Source organism: Engystomops pustulosus, chromosome 7, assembly GCF_040894005.1.
Source record: "Engystomops pustulosus chromosome 7, aEngPut4.maternal, whole genome shotgun sequence".
Lineage (NCBI taxonomy): Eukaryota > Metazoa > Chordata > Amphibia > Anura > Leptodactylidae > Engystomops > Engystomops pustulosus.
In genome coordinates this window covers 43,252,609-43,273,047 of record NC_092417.1, presented here as the reverse complement: position 1 = coordinate 43,273,047, position 20,439 = coordinate 43,252,609, and the positions used below count along the sequence as shown (strand labels likewise).

The 20,439-nt window shown below is 42.6% G+C and overlaps 1 protein-coding gene across 5 annotated transcripts in view; it reads left to right on the top strand.

Annotated features, from left to right (window-relative positions):
• Positions 1-20,439, top strand: part of NUMB (NUMB endocytic adaptor protein) — a 61,452-nt gene that overhangs the window by 2,624 nt on the left and 38,389 nt on the right. The window lies entirely within an intron of this gene.

Genomic DNA, 20,439 nt, shown 5'->3' with positions numbered 1-20,439 from the left:
AGAGCAGTGCATTGTCTTTGTATTACAAATAATCCACATTTTGCGGTTAAAAAAATATAAAAGGAAAATCAGTATAAAAGAGCTGACGAAAAGCAGAAGATATTATTTGGAGTTTGCACTTGATGGTTTATTTCTTCATAAGAACTTAAATACTTCCCCATGGGATAGATACCAGACATGCAGTGCCTAGCCTGTGCATGGCAAATCTATTCCAGAGGTTTTCTATTAAATTGGGTGAAGTTAAAGGGTTTATCCGAGATAAGCAATAAATTAGGGGTGGGCTTTTTAAAATAAATAAATAAATAAATACAAACCGCGTACTTGCCTCCTCCGTCGCTGCTGATGTTCCGCGTCACGGTCTGTATGATCCCTGCCCCTGTTTGTTTACAGGGGCATGGAAGCTGATTTCGGGGAGTTCCGGGCCGGCTGAAGCTCCCTGAGCACAGTCTCCATGCCCCTGTAAAAAAAAAAACAAAACAGGGGCACGTATCAGATGGACCGCGACGCCGGAGGGGTTGAGTACACGTTTATTTATTTATTTATTTTAAAAGCCCGTCACTAATTTATTGCTAATTTTGGATAACCCTTTTAATTCACTAATGATGATATTTATTTTTAAGCCTTCATTAATTAAGCAATAATAAATCTTTATTTCTACACCTGCCTAGCGTACACTCTGCACCCCATCTTTACCCAAAAAAAAGTAGATATTTTTTCTAAAGAAAAACTGGAATATCACGTGGTCATAAGTGTTCAGACCCATTGCTCTGTATTGAGTAGAAGCACCATTTGATATCTCGGTACATTCATTTCTCCTTCCTACCAGTCGTCTTGTCCCTGCAGCTAAAAAACATAGCATGATGCTGCCATTATCATGTGTCACTCTTAGGATTGTATTTAGCAGGTGAAGAGCATGAGTATGCGGCTTTCTTATGTCTTGCACTGAGGAGAGGCTTCCGTCAGCACACTCTGCTATAAAGCCCTGACTAATGGAGGCTGCAGTAATAGGTGACTTTATGGAACTTTATCCCACCTCCCTACTGTATCTATAGAGTTCATCCACAGTGATCTTGGGGATCTTCTTTAGCTCTCCCACCAAGGCTCTTCTTCCATGATTGCTTAGTTTGGCTGGACAGCCAAGGCGATAGAGAGTTGTGATCGTCCTAAACTTAGGATTATGGAAGCTGCTGTGCTCTTAGGAACCTTGAGTGCTTCTTTCTTAGCCCTAGCTAGATCAGTCCCCTGCCACAATTCTGTCTCTGAGCTCTTTGGGCAATTCCTTATACCTCAGGATTCTCATGTGTTCTGAAATGCACTGTGAGCTGGGAGGTCTTATATAGACAGGTGTTTGCCTTTCCTAATCAAGTTTTTCTTGTTTAACCCCTTGATACTCTACACTGTGCATGTGGGCTGAGGGGGCAGTATTAAAAGGGCTAAGCCCCCTGGTTACTCGGTTAAGTTTTGGATGTGTGGCTGCAGTCTATCTTTGCTATGTGCTTGCAAGGTGATTTGTTTATAACCTTTGGACTTCAACCTCTTCTGGGCATCCAGAGCTAGCAAGGGATAGAGTTGCTGAGCTGTCATTGATTATTTTCTTTTCTTTTATGGTCTCCTCCTCCTTTCCATATTAGATTGGTATTTACTTTTCTACATGAACTGTGGAAGTAAACCCTTGAAGGATTACGAACAAGGAATAAGCCAGAATCTACTTGCACCAGTCCACTTCTTTTTGTGTTGGTTGTACCCAAATTATTGATTGTAAAATGTGCTCTTTTATCCTGTTTGGTTCTGGCCGCTCTATCTACGTTTGCATACAAAAGTCTAGTTGCAGCAGCTAACACTTTGCAAATCCAACCCTTGTAGTCGTCTAATATCAATTTTAATAGAGCTGTCATACAACATCCCGGGTGACGTTTTGGCACATTGAGTGCTTCACAGAATTAATGTATGTCCCAACATGTGGCTGTAGACAAACAAAAATAAATAAAAATGACTATTTTGGGTGGGTGTTGATGGGGGAAGCCTATCCGTTAGCTCTATATACCCATAGAGCATATCCCTTTGGTATTTCTAGCTATGAGGTCCTGTCTGCCTGAGTTTTCATGGTGTCACCAGAACTTCTTACAGGGTATTTCTGGAGCGTGATTATTGGTTTGGCTAGGAAGGCAATGCTTCAATATCAACAGCATGTATTATTCATGCATACTTGTGTGGGCTAAAAGGTTTTCTTCCAAGTCATTCCAAATAGTTTGGAAATAAAAGCTGCACTAGATGGAAATAACAGTACTCATATGATGGAGAGGAAGCTATGGATTGTACAGAAGTGTGCCGCTATGAGGGTTAATAGATGGTGTAAATGTAGCTTAGGTCAATTTATACCTTTTATCAATAGAACTTCAGTAGAATGCAGATGTATAATGACCAGTTGGGTCCAGCCTGATGGTTCTCATGAATACGCAGAGCTTTGGGTTTGACTACCAGTGAACTACGGTCATATTTTATAACAAAAAAATGTTTGCTCCATGTGGATCTCTCTTTCAAAGCCATCATTAGCATAGAAGTCTTGTAATTGATCCCTGTGGATATTTGATTCTATGCAAATTCTATGTATAGTCTAGACCCAGTTGTGGTGTGCTAGATGCATACGCTGCGCTTGGTAAATGTTGGCTATAGCATTTATAATGAGGAACACATTCACTTTGTGGGACTTGTAAAAGTGTTAATGTCCTCAAAGGTTTTGGCAGTACACCAGATTTGGCAGTACACATTTCATTAACTTGTTTTTGCTGTCCTGCTTAACTTTGCTCTGTTTCTTAAGTTTCCGCTAATTTGTCCACCAGCATTTTGCCGGCATGGGGTTTTCTGGATTCTGTAGACATGCTATATATCGGGAAGCTTAAAAAATAAAGAAATCTTTCTGCCTGCCCGTGTAGACTTTGACACAGAGTAAACTTTGGCTGTTTTACTTGACTTCACACGTATCAGCAGATGGCTTTAGAGAGGGATTTAAAGGGCTGAGTGCCAGCTAACAGTGAGCCAACTATTCCCACCTACCGAAATCATGTAGATGATGCAGTCAAAGCATGACCATCACATCTGAAGGGTTGATCCACAAGCTTTTCAGAAGCTAAGGGTTAAAGCCATGGTGAGATGTGGAAACACAGATGCTGGTTTTAGCAGGACCTGATGTCCTACAAAACATGTTCTGAAGCACCGTCATAGAAAGCCTGTAGGTCTGGAGAAGTCCCATCAATAGGCGACCTAATAACAATATATGACGTTTGTTAAAGGGAACCTGTCAGTTGAACTAACTAAACATATCTTTCCCAGGTAGACACTGTCTGTATATACGTATACACAATGGTATGTTTTTTTTGGGGGGTAGGGGGTACTTTGCACATGCATTTTTGTAACTATGTCAGGGTCTTAAGAAGTTAGCCGGTGGTTGTGTCTATTGCAGTGTTCCTAAATGGAATCTTCCAAGACAGATGTTTTGTTTTTTTTTTGCAACTTATTTTGGAGTCTTATCTATACTAAGGAGTTTTTGCAAAACGAAGTATAACTGCCCCCTATGCTTAGTTCCATAAATGCACCTAAAAAGTCGCCTAAAAAGACGAAGACGTATCAAAACAGCAAGTTTAGGAAGATACATGGCACTTCTTAAGTATCCCAACTTCACAAAAGAAAACAAATGATACATGTGTCTCTCAATTCTGAGGGAGGGGTGAACGATGTAGCAGAGCTAAGCTCACATGGCTGAAGAGAAAACAGCTCCCTTGTCAATCAAAAGGCTGGAGGCGTGGCTGAGCTAGAAGAACATGAACATGGGGGTGAGTCAACTTTACCAATGGACTGTGGGACTTTACAGGTATGGAGATGAACAATATAGGCATAGTTGTACTGCACTATAATAGTTCCCTTAATAGTGTTATATTTCGTGCATTGCGCTTCTATATCATACAACCTGTGGAGAGCATGGCACTATCTGACAGAGAAGATGCCATGTTTCTCTTATCCTCTTTATTGCTGTCAGAAAGTTTACAGTATTTGTGGGTAAATTCCAAAATATTTCTTTTAGTGATTAGAAACACTTGCCATACTAAACTCTTGCTCCTGGAATCAAGCTCTTCCAAGTTTTGCATTCTTAGGATGGTTTCTCTAGTTTGTGCCTTAATGTAATTATTGCCTGGAAGAAGAAGAACTTGTGACCCCTGGAGGGCGGATCAACTTTTTGGCAACTGAAAGACTGTAACAGTGTCTCAAGTAGGTAGACTGGTCATTGGTTCATCCTGCTAATATGAGATGATCTGTGTGAGGCCTGAGCTTTGGGCCCCTGCCAGACACCTAGAATATTTCAAGCATTTTTTTCTAAAGTCACTTTCATGCATTTTCCAGGAAGTATAAGGAAATTTTGTTAGGATGTCCCAGGTATAACATTTTTATGCCCTTTCTATGACATTTTTTCGAACAATGTTTCATATTCTGTATCGACCATGGGATCACAGCTTAAATTTAAATTTTTGAGATTAGAATTATCAATGCATTTAATTTATTTTTTACTTTATTATTTTTATTTATTTTACCAAGGGTTAAATATTTAATGAAATAAAATCTGTGTAAATTTACACACACAACCGTATACTCAAAACATAAAGGCACAAATGCCTGGGCCTGTATTAAAACACACAAAGTCCCTATGGTAATGAAAGGCTTTCCATGGCTCCAGATGATCCCTTGGGGACAGTGGCATGTGAGTGCACATCTACCCATAGATTTTCTTGGGCATTATATTGTGGAGCTGGAATATGAGTGAGCGAGAGCTTATAGGTTTTGAAAACTAAGTGGCGCTGACTATGTTCATTTTAAGAAAGGAAGCAACGCCATTATACTCTGTTTCTGTTGCATGACCAAAATATACCAGTGTAAATGTGGGCTAAGGACTGTCTGGCCTCATGCTGTCGCCCCTTAAAATTGATGTGGTTGTTGAGGTTTCCATTGGGTAACACGGTTTCACGTATACTCTATAATTATCCTGGAGTGAAAGTGAATGCTTAGCTAATGGCATTTTTTTTTCCTAATGACCAAGTAACAAGTAGTGTAGAAAATAATGGTAAGCTGCTTTTCTAGAGATTACCTAGTGAGGGGTAATTAGCGGGGCTATAATCTTGCCTGGCGTGAACAGTCTATACATGGAAATATCCATTGTTTACATATCTATGTATTCATTTTAATATCACCATAAATTATATCCTTTTATTTTAGGATGCTAAAGTTGTATGCAGCCGTCACTTGATTTTCATCACAGACAACATTACAATAACGGATAACCTTTCTTATTGTAGATTACCTACACCTCCTATTGGTATATAACATTACTAAAAATTTCTTCCTAGACCATGATGAATGCTTTAAAGCATATCCCAAAACGCTGTTACTTGAGCACAGGCAAGATGGCTGCTGTCATAGATATGGACAGGAAATGAAGACCCATTAGGAAAAAAGTTACAGCATATGTTTTGTTATCTAGTATAATGAGTCCTCACATACATTTGCCATGAAGGGGCTGAAGGTATATGCCTGCTGTCCTTAGGTTTCCTCTCTTCCCACATTATAAGTTGTCCATAAACATGGCAGCAGTGTTCCCGTCATGTGTTCTTGTCTGGTAGCGCCAGGTTTCCAGCATCTCCTCCAGTACTTGCCAGATGGCTGCATATTTGAGAAACAATAAAAAATATAAAATCTCTGTTGTGAGCCGGGAGATCTGCTTCAGCGTCTGAGCTGTATGTGATGTGTAGGGGCGATTCAGTGATCTGTGGGGGCGGCGTCCATGTGCATACTCTCACTAATGGTGTATGAAGGTTGTGCTGCTGGCCAATGCTTTATGGCTCTCATTGTAGCGATTGTTATTACTTTGGTTTATCTTGGATTTGTGAGTTTCCACTCGATGACTCTCCAGTTCTAACCAGTTTTAGTATAACAAGTAATTTATTGATTTTACTCATTCGAATGGCTCTAACATGACCCACAGCCGCTGTAGAAAGATTGTTCCCAGGGCTCAGGTTAATTTGGAATTTAGCCGCTATCCATAGGTTTTTGTAGTGTGGGAGGAAACTGGATGAAATGTGTGCAAACACCGGGAGACATCCAGATGGTGACCTTTGTCAAATTCCTTGGTGATCATGCTGACCGCTGAAATGGGATTTTGTAGCCCATTCCGGTTCCCCCTTGATTTATCAATCTTGTCAGCGGTGACCCAATGTATGCTGTATTTTGTTATTATAAGACCCTATTTTGGCCAGCACAGTGGCTTTCTCCCCATATGTAAACAGGTATGTGGGATTTGGATAGATGGCTTTGTGTATGGTCAGCCTTAAACACATACTTGCCCCACTTCAGCTCTGGCATCGCTCCAATGCTTTCCATTTTTTTGGCCTACCCAGACCAGAGGACACCATAGGACGTCTCCTGGAAAATTAAGTGACATCCTGTCGTCTGAGGAGCCACTCATTGGCTGGAGTGGCTATTGTGACCTCCCCACCTCCCCTCCAGATCTTCCAGACTGGAGTAGGCTTGGAAATCTGAAATTCCGGAGTGCTTGGGACCAGAAGCTGGAGCTGGTAGGAATGTCCAATATCAGGAACGACTATTTGAGGGAATAGTCATGGACTGCATGCAAACCAATCTGGTCATATACTTGGCCACCTGGCAGATGCCTCTACAGGATACTTATGTAACGAAGCATTGTGTGAAACACGCATCAGGGTAATCCATTTGGTTTTCTCGTCTAACTGTCCCCGGTCTGCCCGTCATTATTCCTATGGGTAAGTGTGTCTTGAAAAAAAATGTTTTGAATCCTCCGGTTTCACTTTATCATTGTCACCTTACCTTTATCTGTCCCATTCTTGGACATATTGGAACATATTTTTTTGTAATGGGCATCTGTTGACCGTAGGACAGTCAGTAAAAAGGAGGGGGCCACAAGTACTCTGTGGATGTCCCATTCTCCATCTGGGACTAACTGTTTCCCCTCTGTGAACTTACTTCTTGATTTCCCCATCGTGGGATATACATGTCTGCATTTGATTTGTGCGTATCATTAATAAAAGATATACCTTTTATATAAATAACTTTTTGGCAGCTCTTTCTTTTGGTATTTTTACTAATCTGTAAGGTCTGATCTTTTATGCCTTGGTGGAAAGGTGGCACTTTAGATGCCTGCCACCACTTCTCCCCCTCCATACATGCTCGGCCTGGATCACTCTTTGAGTGTGTAAACACCAGTGATTCATGATAGTCCAGTGAAATCGTGCAATGCTTCTTATACATTTCTACATATTTCCTTGATTTCCTTTATCACCACCGCATATATTTCACAGACTGCATGAAATGTACAGAATTGTTGAAGCAGGACATGTAGCAATGGTTTCCCTAACAGATTTTTGGCCTGTGCTTGGAGCTTGTAGTAAGGTGGAGCTCATCTATAGTGATCGGCAGATGCTTCCTCCATGGATTCCTGTGTCTGCGGCTCCTGTGGGATCTTCCCCCTATACCTGAGAATAATGGTGTATTATATCTCATAAGGAAATGTCCTCATTGGGATTGCACAAGTTGTCATGAGCGAGTTGTCGGTACAGTCAGAGGCCCTGCGGCCTGGTGTGAGTATTGTGTGTAGATTCCTGTCTTCTCTGTTACATTACTGTATCTAGTGTAAATAGCAGATCCTCTCCGCACTCTGTTGTGTTTGGATTCAGCCACTCTTATCAGGGTGTTGTCAGTCACATTCTCTACAATGTATTCCCCTGGCAGGAGCACATCCACTGCCAACATGACATATCTCAGGCCTTGCATAGCTATTCCCCTGTCTACCCAAAACACATGCAGACTTGGCTAAAAGCATGTGTTCTCAATAGGGAGAGGTACAGGAAGAGAGTGGTCTCTCTTCAGAACAGAGAGAACCCAATATACCTGACTACTTAGGCCTGTATATGCAGCGGCATATGAATTTGTAAAGGGCTGCAGAATATGATGATGCTATATACATTAAGATTATTATAATCCAAATCATATACATGACCTCATTACTGTGATAAGGAAAACAGTGCAGTGGAATCAGTACAGAAGAAAGTATCAATCCAGCTTCCACTTTCTTTCTTAAAAATTCCATTCCGGCAAGGTGTCCCGGTCTCACAGCCGAACCTGAATACATACAGCGAGTGACCGGCTCCTATAGAGCCCTATTATTAACTGACACCTTCTTTAAGCTAAAAAATGTTTGTCTTGCATCTACAAAAATGAACTTTGTTATATTGGCCTGCTTGGCCAAACCCCTCCCATCTACTTCTACCCATGTTCCATGCCTCTTCTCATGTGACCATGGTGACATCACAGGTACTTTAGCCTCCTAACATTAGCAAACTGTACACCATGCACATATCTGATCACATGAAATCAAATCAGCCTCCATGGACTTTTACTCCCCATCCCGTCCTCCATGGATTTCTAGTTCTCGCTGTCCTCCATGAAGGCTGCTTTGGTTTTGTGTGATCAGATACATACATGAGGTAGATGTAACAGGACCGTATTATTTGTCTTTCTGGTCACATTACTTTAAGTGCCCAATGATGTGACAGAGCTCTCTGTACCGCTGAATATGATAGCCTGTCAATCAGGAAAAAATAAGGCAGGGCAATGCAAGTAAAATTTACTATACAGGATTGTGATTGTCAACTCACGTCACTGATTTTGGTTACCTTGCAGCCATGGAAATTTAACCATTTAGGGTTCTGTCACCCGGTGCCGCCTTGGACCGTTCTTGGTGCTTTTTTTGCGTACTGAAGATGCATGTGCTTTTGCATGTTTACCATGCCTTTTGCAGTTTGAATCAGTTTCACTTTTTAAACCTAGTCTTTATTTTGGGTGGGTTTATTTGCATGACCAGTTCTCTTTTTAAGTCCGCTTATCTCCACCTATGGCCTTTTTTTGGACTTTTGTGTTCCAGCTGATCCATCTGAGCATCCCAAACTGGCAACTATGGGTAACCATTATTTAGTTTTAGAAATGAAGCATCCTATCCCCCTTCCCCCTATCTTATAGTAGACACTTAGGGCTTTGTGTTCCTCTGATATTGGTGCAGGTTTGAGCAATTGAGGCAATACATAGGTTCTCAGCATTAATGATAAATGAATGTATTGTAAAGTGCTACGGAATTTGATGGCGCTATATAAATTATTATTATTATTATTATTATTATTAACATATACCTTCATGAATAGCAAAGGGAACATACGTGAGCGATTTTACTTCTAGAAGATCGCTATCTTGCACCTGACATCTACCTGTCCCAACCTGTCGTTACATGCTATACATACATATATATATATATTATTGGCGGGGAGCTGCCTAGTCACTTTCTTTATGTAGCAGTTGCCCCTATATAATCCTGGATGTAATCCTCCTCGGCTATATAAATGTTGCATTATTGGTGCTGTCTTCACTGATCCGATTCCCGTGTTCCTTCTGCATCTCGGTATGTAATTGGTCCCCGAGGGATCTTTCCCTTTAAATGACTTGGTATGCCCTCAGTCTCCAGCTTTTCCTCATGTGCGTCCGGTGCACGCGGGGAGGGATGTGTGAACCTGTGCCGAGGGAGGGATTAGCTGCTCTTGTGTGCAGTACAATGGAAATCCAATAGCTCTGTCATGTAACTAACCTCGCACAGGGCTATGGTATGTAATTGGGGCTTATTGTAGACGTGCTGACGTAAGTATCTGCTCAGACTGGGGGAAAAAATCTGGTATTTGTTTCTCATGTCTATAAACTTTCCTAGAGGTTTTCGGAGTCTTGATTTTTTTATTTTTTTATGTAATATTGGTTACTATGGGAAACTACTGGCTGATTATTAACCTTCATATACCTGATTCTCTGAGATTGGAGAGATATCTGACTGCCAGACCACTACAGAACATCTTATAGGCCCTTATATGTCGCATTACCTGACATGTCTGACGTATTAAATTGTTGCCCCCCCCCCCCCACTATATAATAATTCTATAGCATCTTTTCTTGTGCTGTTGCTAGAAATTTCTGAACAAACTGGCAACTGGTTGTCTTGTCACCGTCTGACATCATGGCTGTCTGTGTATGGCCTTATTCACACCTTAGTGACAGTCCTAGAATAGAAGAAAAATGTGTGAATGAGCCCTAAGGCCTTGCTCACATGAATGTGAATATCAGCAATGCGCTGTGTGTAACTGTAATGGATGCCACGTAGCTATATTCAAAGCGATCTATGCTATATATCAACCATGTGGATGATCCTATAAAAAGGAGAGCATGTCCTAGTATTAGAGGTCAAGCTGCATCCATGAGAACGCAACGCTAGCGCCTGGGGACGGAGCACAGGCAGATCGCGTTTCCAATCTTCAATTAAATAATACAAGACACCGGGTGCTGGTAAGTGATCGTATGCGTTTGACTGGGAAAGCATATACAATTGAGCCCTATCCCCGTTGGGAAATGCGACGCTGTCAGGCCTTATTTCATCTTAAAACGCAATAAGGCGGCTGAGGAGACGAGATTTGCCTAATGACGTTGCGTAAACTTGTGTTTACAAACCAAAATGTTAACACAGTGCTGGAGATTTCTCAGAAGTGTCTGAGGTAAAATAGCTCTAGTTGCCCAAGGAACCCAATTAGAGTTCAGCTTACATTTTCCCACTGCTATTTATAAATGTAAGCGGAATTCTGATTGGTTGCCATGGGCAACAAGAACAGTTCTGCCCTCAGACACTTCTGCTAAATCTCCCCCTATTGTTTTATATTGTGTGAATGTTGTGTTTTGTAAACGCAAATGTTAAACACAATATAATTGGGCCAATCTCCTCTCCTCGGATGTCGTATTGCGTTTCAAAATGCAGTGTGAACGCAGCCTAAGGTAGCCTGTCGTTGCCCGCCGTACCGTAGCACGGCGGGCACATGGAGGTGCTGGGGGAGTGGAGGGGGAGAGCGACGCTCACCCTCGCCCCTTTCCATAGGAATATATGGCACACGGATGTAAAATACTGACCATGCGAAAGTCACCATGAGGATGAGGGGGTGACACAAGAGCTTACAGTCTATGAGGATGAGAGGTAACACAAGAGCTTACAGTCTATGAGGATGAGGGGGTGACACAAGAGCTTACAGTCTATGAGGAGGAGGGGGTGACACAAGAGCTTACAGTCTATGAGGATGAGGGGGATGACACAATAGCTTACAGTCTATGAGGATGAGGGGGTGACACAAGAGCTTACAGTCTATGAGGAGGAGGGGGTGACACAAGAGCTTACAGTGTATGAGGATGAAGGGGGTGACACAAGAGCTTACAGTCTATGAGGATGAGGGGGATGACACAATAGCTTACAGTCTATGAGGATGAGGGGGTGACACAAGAGCTTACTGTCTATGAGGATGATGGGGTGACACAAGAGCTTACAGTCTATGAGGATGAGGTGGTGACACAAGAGCTTACAGTATGAGGATGAGGGGGTGACACAAGAGCTTACAGTCTATGAGGATGAGGGGGTGACACAAGAGCTTACAGTCTATGAGGATGAGAGGTAACACAAGAGCTTACAGTCTATGAGGATGAGGTGGTGACACAAGAGCTTACAGTCTATGAGGATGAGGGGGTGACACAAGAGCTTACAGTCTATGAGGATGAGGGGGTGACACAAGAGCTTACAGTCTATGAGGATGAGGGGGTGACACAAGAGCTTACAGTCTATGAGGATGAGGGGGTGACACAAGAGCTTACAGTCTATGAGGATGAGGGGGTGACACAAGAGCTTACAGTCTATGAGGATGAGGGGGTGACACAAGAGCTTACAGTCTATGAGGATGAGGGGGTGACACAAGAGCTTACAGTCTATGAGGATGAGGGGGTGACACAAGAGCTTACAGTCTGAGGATGAGGGGGTGACACAAGAGCTTACAGTCTGAGGATGAGGGGGTGACACAAGAGCTTACAGTCTATGAGGATGAGGGGGTGACACAAGAGCTTACAGTCTATGAGGATGAGGGGGTGACACAAGAGCTTACAGTCTATGAGGATGAGGGGGTGACACAAGAGCTTACAGTCTATGAGGATGAGGGGGTGACACAAGAGCTTACAGTCTATGAGGATGAGGGGGTGACACAAGAGCTTACAGTCTATGAGGATGAGGGGGTGACACAAGAGCTTACAGTCTATGAGGATGAGGGGGTGACACAAGAGCTTACAGTCTATGAGGATGAGGGGGTGACACAAGAGCTTACAGTCTATGAGGATGAGGGGGTGACACAAGAGCTTACAGTCTATGAGGATGAGGGGGTGACACAAGAGCTTACAGTCTATGAGGATGAGGGGGTGACACAAGAGCTTACAGTCTATGAGGATGAGGGGGTGACACAAGAGCTTACAGTCTATGAGGATGAGGGGGTGACACAAGAGCTTACAGTCTATGAGGATGAGGGGGTGACACAAGAGCTTACAGTCTATGAGGATGAGGGGGTGACACAAGAGCTTACAGTCTATGAGGATGAGGGGGTGACACAAGAGCTTACAGTCTATGAGGATGAGGGGGTGACACAAGAGCTTACAGTCTATGAGGATGAGGGGGTGACACAAGAGCTTACAGTCTATGAGGATGAGGGGGTGACACAAGAGCTTACAGTCTATGAGGATGAGGGGGTGACACAAGAGCTTACAGTCTATGAGGATGAGGGGGTGACACAAGAGCTTACAGTCTATGAGGATGAGGGGGTGACACAAAAGGTATAATGGTCCAGACATTCTTTCTAATGGAACAGAATAAAATAAAGATGCTACTGGTTGAACCAGCCATCAGCCGCCATCTTGTATACAAAGGCCAAAGTCACTGGGAGTGTAGAGAAGTCTGGAGCTTGGTATTTGGTATTTGCCAGGTAACAGACAGGAGGAGGACGCAGTATTGAGTAGTAAAAAGAGTTGACGTTTCATGCAGTTAGCGAGCTGCCTAAAGAGATGGGTTTTAAGAGCACGTCTGATAGTCCGGGGAAGGATATTTCAGAGAATTGGTGCAGGAGAGCTAGGGAGGCACAGCATTTGGCAGAGCATAAAATATTCATAGCGGCACATTTGTAAGAGATGCTGAAAAATGCAAAATTCATTATAGGATGTATTAATTAGGACACCTACAGTGTATATTTGTGTGATATAAAACCTGGTGAGGAGTCCTCTCTATGGTGGAACATTTCTCTTTCCCCTTGGGGCTATGTATTAGTTACATGGTTGTGCAGGAATGTACTCTGGATTCCTCAGTGCTAGGGGTGGTATGACGTGCACACAGTCTGCACCTTGTCAAGGGGATGGCGGGCAGGGATCAGGGTGATAGGGTGAGAAGCAATAGCAGCTACTTCTGATGTCACAATCTTATTCCTGGCTGCAATGTGAGACTTCCCTGCTCTCTGCCAGATGATCTCTTAGCACAAGATGATATGACCGGCCTGTTTACTTAAGAGCAATGTGCAAGTAATGCAGGGTGCCTGCCCCCGAGCCCAAAGGTCAGAGGAGGCCCTGCACCCCCCCTGCTGCCTGCATGCCACCACATGCTAATATATCGGCTATGCTCACACAAGAGATTGATGTGTATTACTAGGCACAATATACATACATGAGACTTGGGTTGCAGCTACTTTTTCATACTCTATGGGGATATTCTGTGTAGAATTGTGATTTCTTAGAGATGGGTGGCATCCCATGTGGGTACAGAAAAATGAGGGTTACCCAGAACACTTGAGTAATTTATTACAGCCCTAAAGCCCACTTGCTCCATGCACTTGCAGGGTTTACCAGACTGAACCTTGAACTACGGAACTGAACGCTACATTGAGTTCAGTGATTCTCGGTTGGGATGTACAGAACGTCACCTGATGTTCATGAGCCTGATCTCAGCTGTGCAAAGCCAAACACTAAGGGTGATGCCACACATGGCGTTTTTGGTCCGTTTTTAAGCATGTGTTTTCAGTCCGTTTAAAAATGCATCAGTTTTTGTCAATTTTTTTTGGTCAGTTTTCCCAACTACCTTAATATATAAACAGGCTGTAAGCAGCCAAACGTATGGTAAACAGTTAATAACGGATGCGTTTTTAAAAGGACTGAAATCGCATGCTAATAATGGACCCAAAACCGCCATGTCTGGCATCAATCTAAGGCCTCTTTCACACTTGAGTTGCAGATCTAGTCAGTTTGGTCAGTGAAAAACGTATGTTTTTCAATCAGTTTTCAGTCAGTTTGTTCAGTGTCAGTTTTTCACACACATTTTTTTTCTGTGTTTTCAATGCGCAGAACGCGTGTGAAAAGGACTGAGCTCTATCTTTTCTATGACAATTGATGAGTAAAAACGCATTGCACTTGCATTGGACTTGCATGTGTCTCAGAGTGCAATGCGTTTTTGATCGATCTCCATAGACTTGTATGGTGCATTTTTCACGGCGTGACTTGCAAAAGTAGAGCATGCTGAGATTTAAATGTGTGTTAAAAAAAACTGTGGGTGTGCGTGAAAAATACTGTAAAACAAGTCTGAAAAACCTATTGATTACATTTGGTCAGAGTGCAATGCAAGTTCTTTGCATCAAAAGCGTGTGCAGAACAGGCGTGTGAAAGGGGCCTTAAACTGGTGGTTGATGTGCAAGTTTGGTTAAAAAAAAACCTCTCTACACGCTTGACAGATTTTCCATTTCTGATGAGTCCAGTGATTCTATGCTGGGTTCAGTCAATCCTGCAGTGAAGAAACCAGAATTTAATTACATTTGGCAGAGTTTTATTTTTCCTGCACTGTAAGTTTGGGATTGTCATAAATCCATAAATCCCATACGCTACACTACTACCGTATTACGCTGCAGATATTGATATACTGAAAATCCATGCTTTATACCATACATGTGTAGCCAACCTAACACTTCTGTCTTCCTTCTATCTGTGAGAGATTTCAGCAATTTTTCTTTTTTTAATTTCAAATTTTTTTACATTTTTTTACATCGGCACGTGCCTGTCTAGCTCTCCATTCCTGCCATGTGATTTTGTGGCGCCATGCTGACACCTGGGTTTTGGCAGTCATTTGGCCAGAGTGGTCACTGAAAGGAGGTCGGTCAAAGCCATTATTCAACCTCGCCACTCTCCCTGCTGTGACCACGGAGGTTACATATTGGCAGCAGTGGTCATCAGAGCAGGAACGGGGAGATGGAAAAAGGGTTTTTAGTTTTGTCTTTATTAGTCAGCCCCTCCTTCCCGCCAGCCAGGGTCCTTGCAGGTTAACTGGAAAACTCATTCTAATGGTGTTTCTTCTGCCCTGTCAATCTACATGGACCATTGATTCTTCCTATAGATGACCCAGTGCAATCAGATACTACTCACTATACAGTTCTGTGTAATACCACATACCCTCTTCATCCAATAGCAAAGGTACATGTCCTGCTTCTCTGGCAGCTACGTAACCTTGGATAGACAGAAAAGAGAGCAGTCCCTTGGCAGGTCTGGTGACGTTTGCCCTGATCCTTTGTGTTGGTATAATAATAACTAGAGGAGGGAGCAGTGTTACCATGTCCTGCGGCTGTGTCATTTGGTGTTGGTAATGGTGTGTCTAGTACCTGCACGATAAGCCCTGTGTCACCGTATGATTTATTCATGACTGCTGGGCGCTCATGCCAGGCTTATCGGACGCACTTTAGCCCTGGATGTGATCTCTGCTATTCATGGCATTGTGATTAATTCATTGACTAATTTCTGGGCACCGTCGACTCTGTTACTATTTAAAGAATACTGAAGTTCTCCATTGCTGGGTATGGGGTTTTTTTTTTCTTCTTTGAATTTTGAGTGACCCAGTTTAGCAGCAGCTAAAAATGTTATAAGAGTTATTTCTGGCACATGCTTTTACGTACGGAGAGGACTGGGACAATGACTGCGTGGAGACCGGAGACAGCTGGGGATTGTGGACTGTATGTCGTACAGGTATAATAGGGTAGAGCAGTGATGGCAAATCTTTTACAGTCTGAGCGCCCGAATTCTAACAAAAAAACACTTATTTATTGCAAAGTGCCAACACGGCAATTTAAGAAGTTACTTATAGCTCTCTGCTCTGTCCCCGCTTTCAATCGTATCGCCACCCTGAAATCACTAAAACAGTAGTAAAAAGCAGAAATGATTGTAACTTTCAGTCTCGTGAGCCAGAGTAGGAGCTCCAATGATAATCCAGATCTGTTCACACCTTCCTGCTCATCCTGCAGTCCCAGGCAGCCATGGATACGTTACATGCAAATAGCACTGAGCGTGATGCATCCTGGAATACCTTGGACTGCAGAAGGAGGCCTCAAGTCCTGTGTGGTGAACTCTGTGCTGGGGCAATGGTCTGGGTGCCAACACAAAGGGTTCTGAGTGCCACCTTGTATTAGGAGGGCTTAGCCTGTGAGCCCTCTCCATACAACCTTAATGGACTTATGACGTATGAAGCCATCTCCAGGCATTTTCCTGGATGGGTTTTGTGTATCGACCACAGTCCTGATTCTAGTTCGCTGTCTGTTTTGCAGGGAAGCAGGGACTTCTTACATGATTTATTTTTTCAAATGATTCATCACTGTGATGCTCTTTAAGTGCCCTATGAAAGCATCCAGGGCAGAATCCACACCCCACTTTGTCAGATGCTGTATTGTGGCGGTATATTCCCCTGGAGGGATTACTTACATGGGACCTCTGTATATGGCTGGATAGGTAGTCTCCTCACAGCGCTGGCATCGTAGGTTCATGGCAAGGATGAGCCACAAACTATTGTTGCTTGTCTGAATGCTAGCGTGCTTACACCGGGCCTGAATGGGCACATTAACATTAATTTAACCTATCATTGTCCTGTAAGACCCTTTAGTTGCTGGGGGGGTTAGGGTTCGTTTAGCCAGGTGAAAGTGATGGGGCTAGATGACGTCCCCATTTGAGAACAATGAATTGTTCAGGGGCGTAGCGTCAGAGTCAATATGCCAAACATCTCGAATTTTAATCTGTAACATTGTATTCATGTGTCCCTTTTATTTGTGAATGTTATCAGTGTCGTATTTTTGTAAGAGATTAAAATGGTTGGGTTCATTGTTCAAGCTGTCTGCAGAATAACATGTTCTTTTTACGATACTTTAGATGGCGGAGGGAACAGAACTATGGCTCTGGCAGATGTTGTGTGGGAAGCTATAATGGTGTTTTGAACACCCATTACAAAAAAGTAATGGGTAATTAATTTTTTTTTCTTTAATTACTTTATTATAATAATCTGAGACATTCCTTGTCCTTCAGCCTAGGATGGACAACTACCTACCACTAAGGCTTGTTTACATGCATAAATAACTATTGACCCTGTTGAAGTGGATCATGTTCAGCTTAAAGGGTAATTCCTCCCCTAAACGTTTTATTTTCCAATTGAATGCCCCTCCGACATGATTTAGTTTTTGGTGTTAGGAGTTTTGACAAGTTTTGCGGTAGACTAGAAATAGTCTTCCTGGGGTGGAGGCTCCTTTATGAATTACTTCCTGCGACCAGGGCAGTTGGAAGAAACAATGAATCGCTGAGACAGGAAGTGATGTCATTAGACTGGCAGTTGAAGATTCAAATGATGCAGAAATGACAGTTACATTCTATCTGTTTTGTAAATAATACACAGCTTCAAACTGAAGTTCAGAGAGTTTCCTAATGTTTAGGGGCACTATGTATAATCATTCGCATTTCATCAAAGTAAGGCACTTCACAAATAACTATTACAGCTCCCCCCCCCCCCCCTGCTGTGCCCCTCCGAGCCGTGCAAATGGATTAATTGCTTTTGCAGAAAGAAAGAGAAATAATTACGACTTGCATAAGTTTCCCTCTCAGTCAGCCGGTGAATACAAGCCGTCCTTTCACGCCTGCTGATGGATATTACTGTCTTTCGCAGAGAACATGTGTACAATTGATCTCCGACGTGTAGATCCAGGTTAGAATTCAGGTCACGTCTCAAGGAGCCAGAGATGAGTCAGACCTGTGTAGGAAATGCGTTGTATGACCGGATGGCGGGCTAATAAAACATGTAGCAATGGAGGTGTACGATTATGTAACCGTAAAATGGGAATTTAAAGGACTGTAACTGGCTCCCTGCAAAGCAGAATATACGGACAATGTATTTAGGTTTTCATCCCCTATTTACATTTGGAACAGATCTCGTGGCTGTTGATCTGCATTATGTTTGTTTGTAGCGGATCTTGGGAACCCGTTTGACAACAGTGTCCTCCTCTGATGTAACCAGGAAATTATTCATGGTGGGTCAATATTTTTAGGAAGTGTTCACACTCGGCGTTTGAATTGCGTTTTGAAATGCTCTTTAAAAGCAGCTTGGAAGAGCTTACCCGATTTTTATTTTTATTTTTTTTTATTCTTAAGACCTATTTTACCTAGCTGCCAGGATGAAGGTCCGATCTGGAGATTAGGTCACTGTACCCACTCCCTGGGCCACCTCATTTAACACAACTTAGTAAGTTTTCTAACTTGCTATTGTAGTGTGTGGAAATGCTCCTTCCAGCTAAAAATCAACTTTTATAATTTATGCCAGTGCGCAAAGAGGGCTCCTGGGGGTGTTACCAGAGCCCATCAGTGCTCTCTTCTGCATGATGAAATCTCACTACAGCAGAGGAATTTCCAGCACAAAATAGAAGGGGGAAGTGCTCCTGCACAGTGCAACAGCAAATGATTCTGCACCAGGGAGGGGCTCTAGTAAAACCCACCAGAGTTCCTAAGGCTCATTAGCATAATTCTAAAAGTTGATTTTAAAGGGAAGGAGGCCATCAAATATAAGGGATATCAAATATAAGAAGATTCCCACAGTCACGGTGCCTGGATTTAGGGCAGTGATGGCCAACCTATGACACGCGTGTCAGTGCTGACACGCATAGCCATTTTCAGTGACACGTGGCTGCCGGAGAGTTAAGTTTCATCCTCGGCTCCTACACGGCCAGGTGCAGTAGCCGGGAGGCTGAGAGATTGTCCAGCACATTGTAATAAATAGATGATGTGGAAAATCCCCATATACTGCCATACTGTAGTACATGGTAGGATCAATCACACAACCTAGGGTTAAAGTACCCTAGAAGTTAAATAATTATACATATTTGTTATTTAAACTATAAATATCACAAAATTATGTTTTTTTTTGTCAAGGTGACACACCACCCGAATTATGCTTGTTTTTTTGGCGACTTTTGACACACCAAGCTCAAAAGGTTGCCCATCACTGATTTAGGGAGTGTTCACTTGTTCAGTTTTTTAGTTGCAGTTTTGGATGTCCAAACCCCGGAGTGTAGTAAACAATGAGCAGGAATACGGGCTCTCAATTATGTGTTCTTACCCATCATGATCTACACCTGATTTTGGCTGAGTGAGTGCCATTGATTTATCATGCCTGATTTTGATGGTAGATTCCTTGAGAGTGCAGTCACACGTACCGCTAGTCTCACAAGCGCTTATAAATGCAGCACTAGCGGTACGTGTGACTGCACCTTGAAAGGAGTTTTAAGATTTAATGTGTTGTTTAAATGCAAGTATAGAATTTTTGTCATCTGTCACCCCAGATACTTGTGAGAGTTTTCTGTGGGTATGGGAGCCCTGGATGTGTTATAGGGAATCCCAGGAGCACCGGGACCCTTTATGGAGGATAGGCTCACTTGACCATTCCTGTCCTCACTTTCTTCCATCCCTTCAATCGGAATAATCCCTACCTTTACCCCTCTTGTGTGCCCCCCTCCCCTCTGTCTGTGTATTACTTGTCCTGTGTGTTAGTCTATACTGGATTACATTAGAGGGTAGAATAAGGTCACAATAAATGATTAGATCTCTGTTTGTCTGGATGTATCTCCTCCATATTCACATTGTTACTGTTATAGAATGGCTCTAGTAGCCATATAATTGTGTGATGAGCCTACCGTGGATTTCATTCACCCTGACGGGCACCATGGGTACTTGACTAGTTGCTGCTATCATTATATGATTCCTATGTACTTTTTCACCTAGTTATCTTTAGATATCTTTTGTGCACCTTGCTAATTGTGATTTCTTTGGAGACCTGTTATAACTGGTATTGATTGAGATCTTGGTCACCTGTCAGTTACATATCCACGTAGCGGGGGACCTAGGTATCTACCCACCATTTTTAGTCAGCTGTCTTTGGTGTTATAGTGTTGACTGTCTCTCCTGATGATATGAATTCAGTGTTTTGTAATTGTATCTTTTTTGTATTTATATGATGCATTAAAGTTTTTTGATTTTTATGTATTGCTATTGTACTCTCCTGTTTTTGGTAGGTATAGCTTATCAGATTGCCTTGTTCTTACTGATCTCAATGATCAAAACACTTTGGGGATATGCACTTCTTTGTGTGTTTGTAAT